Below are 16,494 nucleotides of genomic sequence, written 5' to 3'. Positions count from 1 at the left end.
CCAAGGAAAGCGTTGGGGATGGTATTTTATGTCTTTTTTTTTAATATTTGCTTGGATAATCACAGAAATTAGTAATGTAATCTGTTTAAGGGAAAGATAATTAGACACAAAGTAGAAGAAAAAACAACGTGCCGATGGTGGGATCCGAACCCACGACCTCCGAATAACGCGTCCGGTGCTCTTCCAACTGAGCTACATCGGCCGCTGTCCCCCCTGCTACTTTCTTGGGTATTTATGTTGTCTGTATACGAACCTTGAGAGTGTTCACCAGCGCCACCCTCAGCCATAGCGGCGGACGCGGGACGTCCTTTGTTACCGCCAGCTTCACGTAGAACGTGATCAAGAGCGAGGGCGAAAGCTGTGCTAGAACCCTCTTACGCTACCTATGGCTTCCAGACTGCCAGAAGCGAGACCCCCGTAAGCTACAAGCAGATCAATTAGGGGAAAATGAGGGTGCTCGTTATAATACAAGAAGCAAAGAAGCCAACAGTCGGCGATGCCAAGGAAAGTGTTGGGGATGGTACTTTATGTCTTTTTTTTAATATTTGCTTGGATAATCACAGAAATTAGTAATGTAATCTGTTTAGGGGAAAGATAATTAGACACAAAGTAGAAGAAAAAACAACGTGCCGATGGTGGGATCCGAACCCACGACCTCCCAATAACGCGTCCGGTGCTCTTCCAACTGAGTTACATCGGCCGCTGTCCCCCCTGCTACTTTCTTGGGTATTTATGTTGTCCGTATACGAACCTTGAGAGTGTTCACCAGCGCCACCCTCAGCCATAGCGGCGGACGTGGGACGTCCTTTGTTACCGCCAGCTTCAAAGTAGAACGTGATCGAGAGCGAGGGCGAAAGCTGTGCTAGAACCCTCTTACGCTACCTATGGCTTCAAGACTGCCAGAACCGAGACCCCCGTAAGCTACAAGCAGATCAATTAGGGGAAAATGAGGGTGCTCGTTATAATACAAGAAGCAAAGAAGCCAACAGTTGGCGATGCCAAGGAAAGCGTTGGGGATGGTACTTTATGTCTTTTTTTTAATATTTGCTTGGATAATCACAGAAATTAGTAATGTAATCTGTTTAGGGGAAAGATAATTAGACACAAAGTAGAAGAAAAAACAACGTGCCAATGGTGGGATCCGAACCCACGACCTCGGAATAACGCGTCCGGTGCTCTTCCAACTGAGCTACATCGGCCGCTGTCCCCCCTGCTACATTCTTGGGTATTTATGGTGTCTGTATACGAACCTTGAGAGTGTTCACCAGCGCCACCCTCAGCCATAGCGGCGGACGTGGGACGTCCTTTGTTACCGCCAGTTTCACGTAGAACGTGATCAAGAGCGAGGGCGAAAGCTGTGCTAGAACCCTCTTACGCTACCTATGGCTTCAAGACTGCCAGAACCGAGACCCCCGTAAGCTACAAGCAGATCAATTAGGGGGAAATGAGGGTGCTCGTTATAATACAAGAAGCAAAGAAGCCAACAGTCGGCGATGCCAAGGAAAGCGTTGCGGATGGTACTTTATGTCTTTTTTTAAATATTTGCTTGGATAATAACAGAAATTAGTAATGTAATCTGTTTAGGGGAAATATAATTAGACACAAAGTAGAAGAAAAAACAACGTGCCGATGGTGGGATCCGAACCCACGACCTCCGAATAACACGTCCGGTGCTCTTCCAACTGAGCTACGTCGGCCACTGTCCCCCCTGCTACTTTCTTGGGTATTTATGTTGTATGTATACGAACCTTGAGAGTGTTCACCAGCGCCACCCTCAGCCATAGCGGCGGACGTGGGACGTCCTTTGTTACCGCCAGCTTCACGTAGAACGTGATCAAGAGCGAGGGCGAAAGCTGTGCTAGAACCCTCTTACGCTACCTATGGCTTCAAGACTGCCAGAACCGAGACCCGCGTAGGCTACAAGCAGATCAATTAGGGGAAAATGAGGGTGCTCGTTATAATACAAGAAGCAAAGAAACCAACAGTCGGCGATGCCAAGGAAAGCGTTGGGGATGGTACTTTATGTCTTTTTTTTTATTATTTGCTTGGATTTTTAATCTGTTTAGGGGAAAGATAATTAGACACAAAGTAGAAGAAAAAACAACGTGCCGATGGTGGGATCCGAACCCACGACCTCCGAATAACGCGTCCGGTGCTCTTCCAACTGAGCTACATCGGCCGCTGTCCCCCCTGCTACTTTCTTGGGTATTTATGTTGTCTGTATACGAACCTTGAGAGTGTTCACCAGCGCCACCCTCAGCCATAGCGGCGGACGTGGGACGTCCTTTGTTACCGCCAGCTTCACGTAGAACGTGATCAAGAGCGAGGGCGAAAGCTGTGCTAGAACCCTCTTACGCTACCTATGGCTTCCAGACTGCCAGAACCGAGACCCCCGTAAGCTACAAGCAGATCAATTAGGGGAAAATGAGGGTGCTCGTTATAATACAAGAAGCAAAGAAGCCAACAGTCGGCGATGCCAAGGAAAGCGTTGGGGATGGTACTTTATGTCTTTTTTTAATATTTGCTTGGATAATCACAGAAATTAGTAATGTAATCTGTTTAGGGGAAAGATAATTAGACACAAAGTAGAAGAAAAAACAACGTGCCGATGGTGGGATCCGAACCCACGACCTCCGAATAACGCGTCCGGTGCTCTTCCAACTGAGCTACATCGGCCGCTGTCCCCCCTGCTACTTTCTTGGGTATTTATGTTGTCTGTATACGAACCTTGAGAGTGTTCACCAGCGCCACCCTCAGCCATAGCGGTGGACGTGGGACGTCCTTTGTTACCGCCAGCTTCACGTAGAACGTGATCGAGAGCGAGGGCGAAAGCTGTGCTAGAACCCTCTTACGCTACCTATGGCTTCAAGACTGCCAGAACCGAGACCCCCGTAAGCTACAAGCAGATCAATTAGGGGAAAATGAGGGTGCTCGTTATAATACAAGAAGCAAAGAAGCCAACAGTCGGCGATGCCAAGGAAAGCGTTGGGGATGGTACTTTATGTCTTTTTTTTAATATTTGCTTTGATAATCACAGAAATTAGTAATGTAATCTGTTTAGGGGAAAGATAATTAGACACAAAGTAGAAGAAAAAACAACGTGCCAGTGGTGGGATCCGAACCCACGACCTCCGAATAACGCGTCCGGTGCTCTTCCAACTGAGCTACATCAGCCGCTGTCCCCCCTGCTACATTCTTGGGTATTTATGGTGTCTGTATACGAACCTTGAGAGTGTTCACCAGCGCCACCCTCAGCCATAGCGGCGGACGTGGGACGTCCTTTGTTACCGCCAGCTTCACGTAGAACGTGATCAAGAGTGAGGGCGAAAGCTGTGCTAGAACCCTCTTACGCTACCTATGGCTTCAAGACTGCCAGAACCGAGACCCCCGTAAGCTACAAGCAGATCAATTAGGGGAAAATGAGGGTGCTCGTTATAATACAAGAAGCAAAGAAGCCAACAGTCGGCGATGCCAAGGAAAGCGTTGGGGATGGTACTTTATGTCTTTTTTTTAATATTTGATTGGATAATCACTAATTAGTAATGTAATCTGTTTAGGGGAAAGATAATTAAACACAAAGTAGAAGAAAAAACAACGTGCCGATGGTGGGATCCGAACCCACGACCTCCGAATAACGCGTCCGGTGCTCTTCCAACTGAGCTACATCGGCCGCTGTCCCCCTGCTACTTTCTTGGGTATTTATGTTGTCTGTATACGAACCTTGAGAGTGTTCACCAGCGCCACCCTCAGCCATAGCGGCGGACGTGGGACGTCCTTTGTTACCGCCAGCTTCACGTAGAACGTGATCAAGAGCGAGGGCGAAAGCTGTGCTAGAACCCTCTTACGCTACCTATGGCTTCAAGACTGCCAAAACCGAGACCCCCGTAAGCTACAAGCAGATCAATTAGGGGAAAATGAGGGTGCTCGTTATAATACAAGAAGCAAAGAAGCCAACAGTCGGCGATGCCAAGGAAAGTGTTGGGGATGGTACTTTATGTCTTTTTTTTAATATTTGCTTGGATAATCACAGAAATTAGTAATGTAATCTGTTTAGGGGAAAGATAATTAGACACAAAGTAGAAGAAAAAACAACGTGCCGATGGTGGGATCCGAACCCACGACCTCCCAATAACGCGTCCGGTGCTCTTCCAACTGAGCTACATCGGCCGCTGTCCCCCCTGCTACTTTCTTGGGTATTTATGTTGTCCGTATACGAACCTTGAGAGTGTTCACCAGCGCCACCCTCAGCCATAGCGGCGGACGTGGGACGTCCTTTGTTACCGCCAGCTTCAAAGTAGAACGTGATCGAGAGCGAGGGCGAAAGCTGTGCTAGAACCCTCTTACGCTACCTATGGCTTCAAGACTGCCAGAACCGAGACCCCCGTAAGCTACAAGCAGATCAATTAGGGGAAAATGAGGGTGCTCGTTATAATACAAGAAGCAAAGAAGCCAACAGTCGGCGATGCCAAGGAAAGCGTTGGGGATGGTACTTTATGTCTTTTTTTTAATATTTGCTTGGATAATCACAGAAATTAGTAATGTAATCTGTTTAGGGGAAAGATAATTAGACACAAAGTAGAAGAAAAAACAACGTGCCAATGGTGGGATCCGAACCCACGACCTCCGAATAACGCGTCCGGTGCTCTTCCAACTGAGCTACATCGGCCGCTGTCCCCCCTGCTACATTCTTGGGTATTTATGGTGTCTGTATACGAACCTTGAGAGTGTTCACCAGCGCCACCCTCAGCCATAGCGGCGGACGTGGGACGTCCTTTGTTACCGCCAGTTTCACGTAGAACGTGATCAAGAGCGAGGGCGAAAGCTGTGCTAGAACCCTCTTACGCTACCTATGGCTTCAAGACTGCCAGAACCGAGACCCCCGTAAGCTACAAGCAGATCAATTAGGGGGAAATGAGGGTGCTCGTTATAATACAAGAAGCAAAGAAGCCAACAGTCGGCGATGCCAAGGAAAGCGTTGCGGATGGTACTTTATGTCTTTTTTTAAATATTTGCTTGGATAATAACAGAAATTAGTAATGTAATCTGTTTAGGGGAAAGATAATTAGACACAAAGTAGAAGAAAAAACAACGTGCCGATGGTGGGATCCGAACCCACGACCTCCGAATAACACGTCCGGTGCTCTTCCAACTGAGCTACATCGGCCGCTGTCCCCCCTGCTACTTTCTTGGGTATTTATGTTGTATGTATACGAACCTTGAGAGTGTTCACCAGCGCCACCCTCAGCCATAGCGGCGGACGTGGGACGTCCTTTGTTACCGCCAGCTTCACGTAGAACGTGATCAAGAGCGAGGGCGAAAGCTGTGCTAGAACCCTCTTACGCTACCTATGGCTTCAAGACTGCCAGAACCGAGACCCGCGTAGGCTACAAGCAGATCAATTAGGGGAAAATGAGGGTGCTCGTTATAATACAAGAAGCAAAGAAACCAACAGTCGGCGATGCCAAGGATAGCGTTGGGGATGGTACTTTATGTCTTTTTTTTATTATTTGCTTGGATTTTTAATCTGTTTAGGGGAAAGATAATTAGACACAAAGTAGAAGAAAAAACAACGTGCCGATGGTGGGATCCGAACCCACGACCTCCGAATAACGCGTCCGGTGCTCTTCCAACTGAGCTACATCGGCCGCTGTCCCCCCTGCTACTTTCTTGGGTATTTATGTTGTCTGTATACGAACCTTGAGAGTGTTCACCAGCGCCACCCTCAGCCATAGCGGCGGACGTGGGACGTCCTTTGTTACCGCCAGCTTCACGTAGAACGTGATCAAGAGCGAGGGCGAAAGCTGTGCTAGAACCCTCTTACGCTACCTATGGCTTCCAGACTGCCAGAACCGAGACCCCCGTAAGCTACAAGCAGATCAATTAGGGGAAAATGAGGGTGCTCGTTATAATACAAGAAGCAAAGAAGCCAACAGTCGGCGATGCCAAGGAAAGCGTTGGGGATGGTACTTTATGTCTTTTTTTAATATTTGCTTGGATAATCACAGAAATTAGTAATGTAATCTGTTTAGGGGAAAGATAATTAGACACAAAGTAGAAGAAAAAACAACGTGCCGATGGTGGGATCCGAACCCACGACCTCCGAATAACGCGTCCGGTGCTCTTCCAACTGAGCTACATCGGCCGCTGTCCCCCCTGCTACTTTCTTGGGTATTTATGTTGTCTGTATACGAACCTTGAGAGTGTTCACCAGCGCCACCCTCAGCCATAGCGGTGGACGTGGGACGTCCTTTGTTACCGCCAGCTTCACGTAGAACGTGATCGAGAGCGAGGGCGAAAGCTGTGCTAGAACCCTCTTACGCTACCTATGGCTTCAAGACTGCCAGAACCGAGACCCCCGTAAGCTACAAGCAGATCAATTAGGGGAAAATGAGGGTGCTCGTTATAATACAAGAAGCAAAGAAGCCAACAGTCGGCGATGCCAAGGAAAGCGTTGGGGATGGTACTTTATGTCTTTTTTTTAATATTTGCTTTGATAATCACAGAAATTAGTAATGTAATCTGTTTAGGGGAAAGATAATTAGACACAAAGTAGAAGAAAAAACAACGTGCCAGTGGTGGGATCCGAACCCACGACCTCCGAATAACGCGTCCGGTGCTCTTCCAACTGAGCTACATCGGCCGCTGTCCCCCCTGCTACATTCTTGGGTATTTATGGTGTCTGTATACGAACCTTGAGAGTGTTCACCAGCGCCACCCTCAGCCATAGCGGCGGACGTGGGACGTCCTTTGTTACCGCCAGCTTCACGTAGAACGTGATCAAGAGTGAGGGCGAAAGCTGTGCTAGAACCCTCTTACGCTACCTATGGCTTCAAGACTGCCAGAACCGAGACCCCCGTAAGCTACAAGCAGATCAATTAGGGGAAAATGAGGGTGCTCGTTATAATACAAGAAGCAAAGAAGCCAACAGTCGGCGATGCCAAGGAAAGCGTTGGGGATGGTACTTTATGTCTTTTTTTTAATATTTGATTGGATAATCACTAATTAGTAATGTAATCTGTTTAGGGGAAAGATAATTAAACACAAAGTAGAAGAAAAAACAACGTGCCGATGGTGGGATCCGAACCCACGACCTCCGAATAACGCGTCCGGTGCTCTTCCAACTGAGCTACATCGGCCGCTGTCCCCCTGCTACTTTCTTGGGTATTTATGTTGTCTGTATACGAACCTTGAGAGTGTTCACCAGCGCCACCCTCAGCCATAGCGGCGGACGTGGGACGTCCTTTGTTACCGCCAGCTTCACGTAGAACGTGATCAAGAGCGAGGGCGAAAGCTGTGCTAGAACCCTCTTACGCTACCTATGGCTTCAAGACTGCCAGAACCGAGACCCCCGTAAGCTACAAGCAGATCAATTAGGGGAAAATGAGGGTGCTCGTTATAATACAAGAAGCAAAGAAGCCAACAGTCGGCGATGCCAAGGAAAGCGTTGGGATGTCTTTTTTTTAATATTTGCTTGGATAATCACAGAAATTAGTAATGTAATCTGTTTAGGGGAAAGATAATTAGACACAAAGTAGAAGAAAAAACAACGTGCCGATGGTGGGATCCGAACCCACAACCTCCGAATAACGCGTCCGGTGCTCTTCCAACTGAGCTACATCGGCCGCTGTCCCCCCTGCTACTTTCTTGGGTATTTATGTTGTCTGTATACGAACCTTGAGAGTGTTCACCAGCGCCACCCTCAGCCATAGCGGCGGACGTGGGACGTCCTTTGTTACCGCCAGCTTCACGTAGAACGTGATCAAGAGCGAGGGCGAAAGCTGTGCTAGAACCCTCTTAGGCTACCTATGTCTTCAAGACTGCCAGAACCGAGACCCCCGTAAGCTACAAGCAGATCAATTAGGGGAAAATGAGGGTGCTCGTTATAATACAAGAAGCAAAGAAGCCAACAGTCGGCGATGCCAAGGAAAGCGTTGGGGATGGTACTTTATGTCTTTTTTTTAATATTTGCTTGGATAATCACAGAAATTAGTAATGTAATCTGTTTAGGGGAAATATATTTAGACACAAAGTAGAAGAAAAAACAACGTGCCGATGGGGGGATCCGAACCCACGACCTCCGAATAACACGTCCGGTGCTCTTCCAACTGAGCTACGTCGGCCGCTGTCCCCCCTGCTACTTTCTTGGGTATTTATGTTGTCTGTATACGAACCTTGAGAGTGTTCACCAGCGCCACCCTCAGCCATAGCGGCGGACGTGGGACGTCCTTTGTTACCGCCAGCTTAACGTGGAACGTGATCAAGAGCGAGGGCGAAAGCTGTGCTAGAACCCTCTTACGCTACCTATGGCTTCAAGACTGCCAGAACCGAGACCCCTGTAAGCTACAAGCAGATCAATTAGGGGAAAATGAGGGTGCTCGTTATAATACAAGAAGCAAAGAAGCCAACAGTCGGCGATGCCAAGGAAAGCGTTGGGGATGGTACTTTATGTCTTTTTTTTAATATTTGCTTGGATAATCACAGAAATTAGTAATGTAATCTGTTTAGGGGAAAGATAATTAGACACAAAGTAGACGAAAAAACAATGTGCCGATGGTAGGATCCGAACCCACGACCTCCGAATAACGCGTCCGGTGCTCTTCCAACTGAGCTACGTCGCCCGCTGTCCCCCCTGCTACTTTCTTGGGTATTTATGTTGTCTGTATACGAACCTTGAGAGTGTTCACCAGCGCCACCCTCAGCCATAGCAGCGGACGTGGGACGTCCTTTGTTACCGCCAGCTTCACGTAGAACGTGATCAAGAGCGAGGGCGAAAGCTGTGCTAGAACCCTCTTACGCTACCTATGGCTTCCAGACTGCCAGAACCGAGACCCCCGTAAGCTACAAGCAGATCAATTAGGGGAAAATGAGGGTGCTCGTTATAATACAAGAAGCAAAGAAGCCAACAGTCGGCGATGCCAAGGAAAGCGTTGGGGATGGTACTTTATGTCTTTTTTTTAATATTTGCTTGGATAATCACAGAAATTAGTAATGTAATCTGTTTAGGGGAAAGATAATTAGACACAAAGTAGAAGAAAAAACAACGTGCCGATGGTGGGATCCGAACCCACGACCTCCGAATAACGCGTCCGGTGCTCTTCCAACTGAGCTACATCGGCCGCTGTCCCCCCTGCTACTTTCTTGGGTATTTATGTTGTTTGTATACGAACCTTGAGAGTGTTCACCAGCGCCACCCTCAGCCATAGCGGCGGACGTGGGACGTCCTTTGTTACCGCCAGCTTCACGTAGAACGAGATCCAGAGCGAGGGCGAAAGCTGTGGTAGAACCCTCTTACGCTACCTATGGCTTCAAGACTGCCAGAACCGAGACCCCCGTAAGCTACAAGCAGATCAATTAGGGGAAAATGAGGGTGCTCGTTATATTACAAGAAGCAAAGAAGCCAACAGTCGGCGATGCCAAGGAAAGCGTTGGGGATGCTACTTTATGTCTTTTTTTTTAATATTTGCTTGGATAATCACAGAAATTAGTAATGTAATCTGTTTAGGGGAAAGATAATTAGACACAAAGTAGAAGAAAAAACAACGTGCCAATGGTGGGATCCGAACCCACGACCTCCGAATAACGCGTCCGGTGCTCTTCCAACTGAGCTACATCGGCCGCTGTCCCCCCTGCTACATTCTTGGGTATTTATGTTGTCTGTATACGAAACTTGAGAGTGTTCACCAGCGCCACCCTCAGCCATAGCGGCGGACGTGGGACGTCCTTTGTTACCGCCAGCTTCACGTAGAACGTGATCAAGAGTGAGGGCGAAAGCTGTGCTAGAACCCTCTTACGCTACCTATGGCTTCAAGACTGCCAGAACCGAGACCCCCGTAAGCTACAAGCAGACCAATTAGGGGAAAATGAGGGTGCTCGTTATAATACAAGAAGCAAAGAAGCCAACAGTCGGCGATGCCAAGGAAAGCGTTGGGGATGGTACTTTATGTCTTTTTTTTAATATTTGCTTGGATAATCACAGAAATTAGTAATGTAATCTGTTTAGGGGAAAGATAATTAAACACAAAGTAGAAGAAAAAACAACGTGCCGATGGTGGGATCCAAACCCACGACCTCCGAATAACGCGTCCGGTGCTCTTCCAACTGAGCTACATCGGCCGCTGTCCCCCCTGCCACTTTCTTGGGTATTTATGTTGTCTGTATACGAACCTTGAGAGTGTTCACCAGCGCCACCCTCAGCCATAGCGGCGGACGTGGGACGTCCTTTGTTACCGCCAGCTTCACGTAGAACGTGATCAAGAGCGAGGGCAAAAGCTGTGCTAGAACCCTCTTACGCTACCTATGGCTTCAAGACTGCCAGAACCGAGACCCCCGTAAGCTACAAGCAGATCAATTAGGGGAAAATGAGGGTGCTCGTTATAATACAAGAAGCAAAGAAGCCAACAGTTGGCGATGCCAAGGAAAGCGTTGGGGATGGTACTTTATGTCTTTTTTTTTAATATTTGCTTGGATAATCACAGAAATTAGTAATGTAATCTGTTTAGGGGAAAGATAATTAGACACAAAGTAGAAGAAAATACAACGTGCCGATGGTGGGATCCGAACCCACAACCTCCGAATAACGCGTCCGGTGCTCTTCCAACTGAGCTACATCGGCCGCTGTCCCCCCTGCTACTTTCTTGGGTATTTATGTTGTCTGTATACGAACCTTGAGAGTGTTCACCAGCGCCACCCTCAGCCATAGCGGCGGACGTTGGACGTCCTTTGTTACCGCCAGCTTCACGTAGAACGTGATCAAGAGCGAGGGCGAAAGCTGTGCTAGAACCCTCTTAGGCTACCTATGGCTTCAAGACTGCCAGAACCGAGACCCCCGTAAGCTAGAAGCAGATCAATTAGGGGAAAATGAGGGTGCTCGTTATAATACAAGAAGGAAAGAAGCCAACAGTCGGCGATGCCAAGGAAAGCGTTGGGGATGGTACTTTATGTCTTTTTTTTTTAATATTTTCTTGGATAATCACAGAAATTAGTAATGTAATCTGTTTAGGGGAAAGATAATTAGACACAAAGTAGAAGAAAAAACTTCGTGCCGATGGTGGGATCCGAACCCACGACCTCCGAATAACGCGTCCGGTGCTCTTCCAACTGAGCTACATCGGCCGCTGTCCCCCCTGCTACTTTCTTGGGTATTTATGTTGTCTGTATACGAACCTTGAGAGTGTTCACCAGCGCCACCCTCAGCCATAGCGGCGGACGTGGGACGTCCTTTGTTACCGCCAGCTTCACGTAGAACGTGATCAAGAGCGAGGGCGAAAGCTGTGCTAGAACCCTCTTAGGCTACCTATGTCTTCAAGACTGCCAGAACCGAGACCCCCGTAAGCTACAAGCAGATCAATTAGGGGAAAATGAGGGTGCTCGTTATAATACAAGAAGCAAAGAAGCCAACAGTCGGCGATGCCAAGGAAAGCGTTGGGGATGGTACTTTATGTCTTTTTTTTAATATTTGCTTGGATAATCACAGAAATTAGTAATGTAATCTGTTTAGGGGAAATATATTTAGACACAAAGTAGAAGAAAAAACAACGTGCCGATGGGGGGATCCGAACCCACGACCTCCGAATAACACGTCCGGTGCTCTTCCAACTGAGCTACATCGGCCGCTGTCCCCCCTGCTACTTTTTTGGGTATTAATGTTGTCTGTATACGAACCTTGAGAGTGTTCACCAGCGCCACCCTCAGCCATAGCGGCGGACGTGGGACGTCCTTTGTTACCGCCAGCTTCACGTAGAACGTGATCAAGAGCGAGGGCAAAAGCTGTGCTAGAACCCTCTTACGCTACCTATGGCTTCAAGACTGCCAGAACCGAGACCCCCGTAAGCTACAAGCAGATCAATTAGGGGAAAATGAGGGTGCTCGTTATAATACAAGCAAAGAAGCCAACAGTCGGCGATGCCAAGGAAAGCGTTGGGGATGGTACTTTATGTCTTTTTTTTAATATTTGCTTGGATAATCACAGAAATTAGTAATGTAATCTGTTTAGGGGAAAGATAATTAGACACAAAGTAGAAGAAAAAACAACGTGCCGATGTTGGGATCCGAACCCACGACCTCCGAATATCGCGTCCGGTGCTCTTCCAACTGAGCTACATCGGCCGCTGTCCCCCCTGCTACTTTCTTGGGTATTTATGTTGTCTGTATACGAACCTTGAGAGTGTTCACCAGCGCCACCCTCAGCCATAGCGGCGGACGTGGGACGTCCTTTGTTACCGCCAGCTTCACGTAGAACGTGATCAAGAGCGAGGGCGAAAGCTGTGCTAGAGCCCTCTTACGCTACCTATGGCTTCAAGACTGCCAGAACCGAGACCCCCGTAAGCTACAAGCAGATCAATTAGGGGAAAATGAGGGTGCTCGTTATAATACAAGAAGCAAAGAAGCCAACAGTCGGCGATGCCAAGGAAAGCGTTGGGGATGGTACTTTATGTCTTTTTTTTTAATATTTGCTTGGATAATCACAGAAATTAGTAATGTAATCTGTTTAGGGGAAAGATAATTAGACACAAAGTAGAAGAAAAAACAACGTCCCGATGGTGGGATCCGAACCCACGACCTCCGAATAACGCGTCCGGTGCTCTTCCAACTGAGCTACATCGGCCGCTGTCCCCCCTGCTACTTTCTTGGGTGTTTATGTTGTCTGTATACGAACTTTGAGAGTGTTCACCAGCGCCACCCTCAGCCATAGCGGCGGACGTGGGACGTCCTTTGTTACCGCCAGCTTCACGTAGAACGTGATCAAGAGCGAGGGCGAAAGCTGTGCTAGAACCCTCTTACGCTACCTATGGCTTCAAGACTGCCAGAACCGAGACCCCCGTAAGCTACAAGCAGATCAATTAGGGGAAAATGAGGGTGCTCGTTATAATACAAGAAGCAAAGAAGCCAACAGTCGGCGATGCCAAGGAAAGCGTTGGGGATGGTACTTTGTCTTTTTAATATTTGCTTGGATAATCACAGAAATTAGTAATGTAATCAGATTAGGGGAAAGATAATTAGACACAAAGTAGAAGAAAAAACAACGTGCCGATGGTGGGATCCGAACCCACGACCTCCGAATAACGCGTCCGGTGCTCTTCCAACTGAGCTACATCGGCCGCTGTCCCCCCTGCTACTTTCTTGGGTATTTATGTTGTCTGTATACGAACCTTGAGAGTGTTCACCAGCGCCACCCTCAGCCATAGCGGCGGACGTGGGACGTCCTTTGTTACCGCCAGCTTCACGTAGAACGTGATCAAGAGCGAGGGCGAAAGCTGTGCTAGAACCCTCTTACGCTACCTATGGCTTCAAGACTGCCAGAACCGAGACCCCCGTAAGCTACAAGCAGATCAATTAGGGGAAAATGAGGGTGCTCGTTATAATACAAGAAGCAAAGAAGCCAACAGTGGGCGATGCCAAGGAAAGCGTTGGGGATGGTACTTTATGTCTTTTTTTAATGTTTGCTTGGATAATCACAGAAATTAGTAATGTAATCTGTTTAGGGGAAAGATAACTAGACACAAAGTAGAAGAAAAAACAACGTGCCGATGGTGGGATCCGAACCCACGACCTCCGAATAACGCGTCCGGGGCTCTTCCAACTGAGCTACATCGGCCGCTGTCCCCCCTGCTACTTTCTTGGGTATTTATGTTGTCTGTATACGAACCTTGAGAGTGTTCACCAGCGCCACCCTCAGCCATAGCGGCGGACGTGGGACGTCCTTTGTTACCGCCAGCTTCACGTAGAACGTGATCAAGAGCGAGGGCGAAAGCTGTGCTAGAACACTCTTACGCTACCTATGGCTTCAAGACTGCCAGAACCGAGATCCCCGTAAGCTACAAGCAGATCAATTAGGGGAAAATGAGGGTGCTCGTTATAATACAAGAAGCAAAGAAGCCAACAGTCGGCGATGCCAAGGAAAGCGTTGGGGATGCTACTTTATGTCTTTTTTTTTAATATTTGCTTGGATAATCACAGAAATTAGTAATGTAATCTGTTTAGGGGAAAGATAATTAGACACAAAGTAGAAGAAAAAACAACGTGCCAATGGTGGGATCCGAACCCACGACCTCCGAATAACGCGTCCGGTGCTCTTCCAACTGAGCTACATCGGCCGCTGTCCCCCCTGCTACATTCTTGGGTATTTATGTTGTCTGTATACGAAACTTGAGAGTGTTCACCAGCGCCACCCTCAGCCATAGCGGCGGACGTGGGACGTCCTTTGTTACCGCCAGCTTCACGTAGAACGTGATCAAGAGTGAGGGCGAAAGCTGTGCTAGAACCCTCTTACGCTACCTATGGCTTCAAGACTGCCAGAACCGAGACCCCCGTAAGCTACAAGCAGACCAATTAGGGGAAAATGAGGGTGCTCGTTATAATACAAGAAGCAAAGAAGCCAACAGTCGGCGATGCCAAGGAAAGCGTTGGGGATGGTACTTTATGTCTTTTTTTTAATATTTGCTTGGATAATCACAGAAATTAGTAATGTAATCTGTTTAGGGGAAAGATAATTAAACACAAAGTAGAAGAAAAAACAACGTGCCGATGGTGGGATCCAAACCCACGACCTCCGAATAACGCGTCCGGTGCTCTTCCAACTGAGCTACATCGGCCGCTGTCCCCCCTGCTACTTTCTTGGGTATTTATGTTGTCTGTATACGAACCTTGAGAGTGTTCACCAGCGCCACCCTCAGCCATAGCGGCGGACGTGGGACGTCCTTTGTTACCGCCAGCTTCACGTAGAACGTGATCAAGAGCGAGGGCAAAAGCTGTGCTAGAACCCTCTTACGCTACCTATGGCTTCAAGACTGCCAGAACCGAGACCCCCGTAAGCTACAAGCAGATCAATTAGGGGAAAATGAGGGTGCTCGTTATAATACAAGAAGCAAAGAAGCCAACAGTTGGCGATGCCAAGGAAAGCGTTGGGGATGGTACTTTATGTCTTTTTTTTTAATATTTGCTTGGATAATCACAGAAATTAGTAATGTAATCTGTTTAGGGGAAAGATAATTAGACACAAAGTAGAAGAAAATACAACGTGCCGATGGTGGGATCCGAACCCACAACCTCCGAATAACGCGTCCGGTGCTCTTCCAACTGAGCTACATCGGCCGCTGTCCCCCCTGCTACTTTCTTGGGTATTTATGTTGTCTGTATACGAACCTTGAGAGTGTTCACCAGCGCCACCCTCAGCCATAGCGGCGGACGTTGGACGTCCTTTGTTACCGCCAGCTTCACGTAGAACGTGATCAAGAGCGAGGGCGAAAGCTGTGCTAGAACCCTCTTAGGCTACCTATGGCTTCAAGACTGCCAGAACCGAGACCCCCGTAAGCTAGAAGCAGATCAATTAGGGGAAAATGAGGGTGCTCGTTATAATACAAGAAGGAAAGAAGCCAACAGTCGGCGATGCCAAGGAAAGCGTTGGGGATGGTACTTTATGTCTTTTTTTTTTAATATTTTCTTGGATAATCACAGAAATTAGTAATGTAATCTGTTTAGGGGAAAGATAATTAGACACAAAGTAGAAGAAAAAACAACGTGCCGATGGTGGGATCCGAACCCACGACCTCCGAATAACGCGTCCGGTGCTCTTCCAACTGAGCTACATCGGCCGCTGTCCCCCCTGCTACTTTCTTGGGTATTTATGTTGTCTGTATACGAACCTTGAGAGTGTTCACCAGCGCCACCCTCAGCCATAGCGGCGGACGTGGGACGTCCTTTGTTACCGCCAGCTTCACGTAGAACGTGATCAAGAGCGAGGGCGAAAGCTGTGCTAGAACCCTCTTAGGCTACCTATGTCTTCAAGACTGCCAGAACCGAGACCCCCGTAAGCTACAAGCAGATCAATTAGGGGAAAATGAGGGTGCTCGTTATAATACAAGAAGCAAAGAAGCCAACAGTCGGCGATGCCAAGGAAAGCGTTGGGGATGGTACTTTATGTCTTTTTTTTAATATTTGCTTGGATAATCACAGAAATTAGTAATGTAATCTGTTTAGGGGAAATATATTTAGACACAAAGTAGAAGAAAAAACAACGTGCCGATGGGGGGATCCGAACCCACGACCTCCGAATAACACGTCCGGTGCTCTTCCAACTGAGCTACATCGGCCGCTGTCCCCCCTGCTACTTTTTTGGGTATTAATGTTGTCTGTATACGAACCTTGAGAGTGTTCACCAGCGCCACCCTCAGCCATAGCGGCGGACGTGGGACGTCCTTTGTTACCGCCAGCTTCACGTAGAACGTGATCAAGAGCGAGGGCAAAAGCTGTGCTAGAACCCTCTTACGCTACCTATGGCTTCAAGACTGCCAGAACCGAGACCCCCGTAAGCTACAAGCAGATCAATTAGGGGAAAATGAGGGTGCTCGTTATAATACAAGCAAAGAAGCCAACAGTCGGCGATGCCAAGGAAAGCGTTGGGGATGGTACTTTATGTCTTTTTTTAATATTTGCTTGGATAATCACAGAAATTAGTAATGTAATCTGTTTAGGGGAAAGATAATTAGACACAAAGTA

At 47.9% G+C, this 16,494-nt stretch overlaps 4 non-coding genes across 4 annotated transcripts; all 4 read right to left on the bottom strand.

Annotated features, from left to right (window-relative positions):
- Positions 1 to 1,624: 1,624 nt before the first annotated feature.
- On the bottom strand, positions 1,625 to 1,697 carry TRNAT-UGU (transfer RNA threonine (anticodon UGU)). The gene has a single exon. It is a non-coding gene; the product is annotated as a tRNA-Thr (tRNA).
- A 3,394-nt stretch (positions 1,698 to 5,091) lies between these two features.
- On the bottom strand, positions 5,092 to 5,164 carry TRNAT-UGU (transfer RNA threonine (anticodon UGU)). The gene has a single exon. It is a non-coding gene; the product is annotated as a tRNA-Thr (tRNA).
- Positions 5,165 to 11,537: 6,373 nt separating this feature from the next.
- On the bottom strand, positions 11,538 to 11,610 carry TRNAT-UGU (transfer RNA threonine (anticodon UGU)). Its single transcript has one exon. It is a non-coding gene; the product is annotated as a tRNA-Thr (tRNA).
- Positions 11,611 to 16,015: 4,405 nt separating this feature from the next.
- On the bottom strand, positions 16,016 to 16,088 carry TRNAT-UGU (transfer RNA threonine (anticodon UGU)). The gene has a single exon. It is a non-coding gene; the product is annotated as a tRNA-Thr (tRNA).
- Positions 16,089 to 16,494: the final 406 nt, after the last annotated feature.

The sequence above is a fragment of the Amblyomma maculatum genome, chromosome 9, assembly GCF_055883805.1.
Source record: "Amblyomma maculatum isolate TAMU_Amacu chromosome 9, ASM5588380v1, whole genome shotgun sequence".
Taxonomy (NCBI): domain Eukaryota; kingdom Metazoa; phylum Arthropoda; class Arachnida; order Ixodida; family Ixodidae; genus Amblyomma; species Amblyomma maculatum.
Note: the sequence above shows the minus strand (reverse complement) of the source record. Positions and strands in the feature narration are given on the sequence as shown.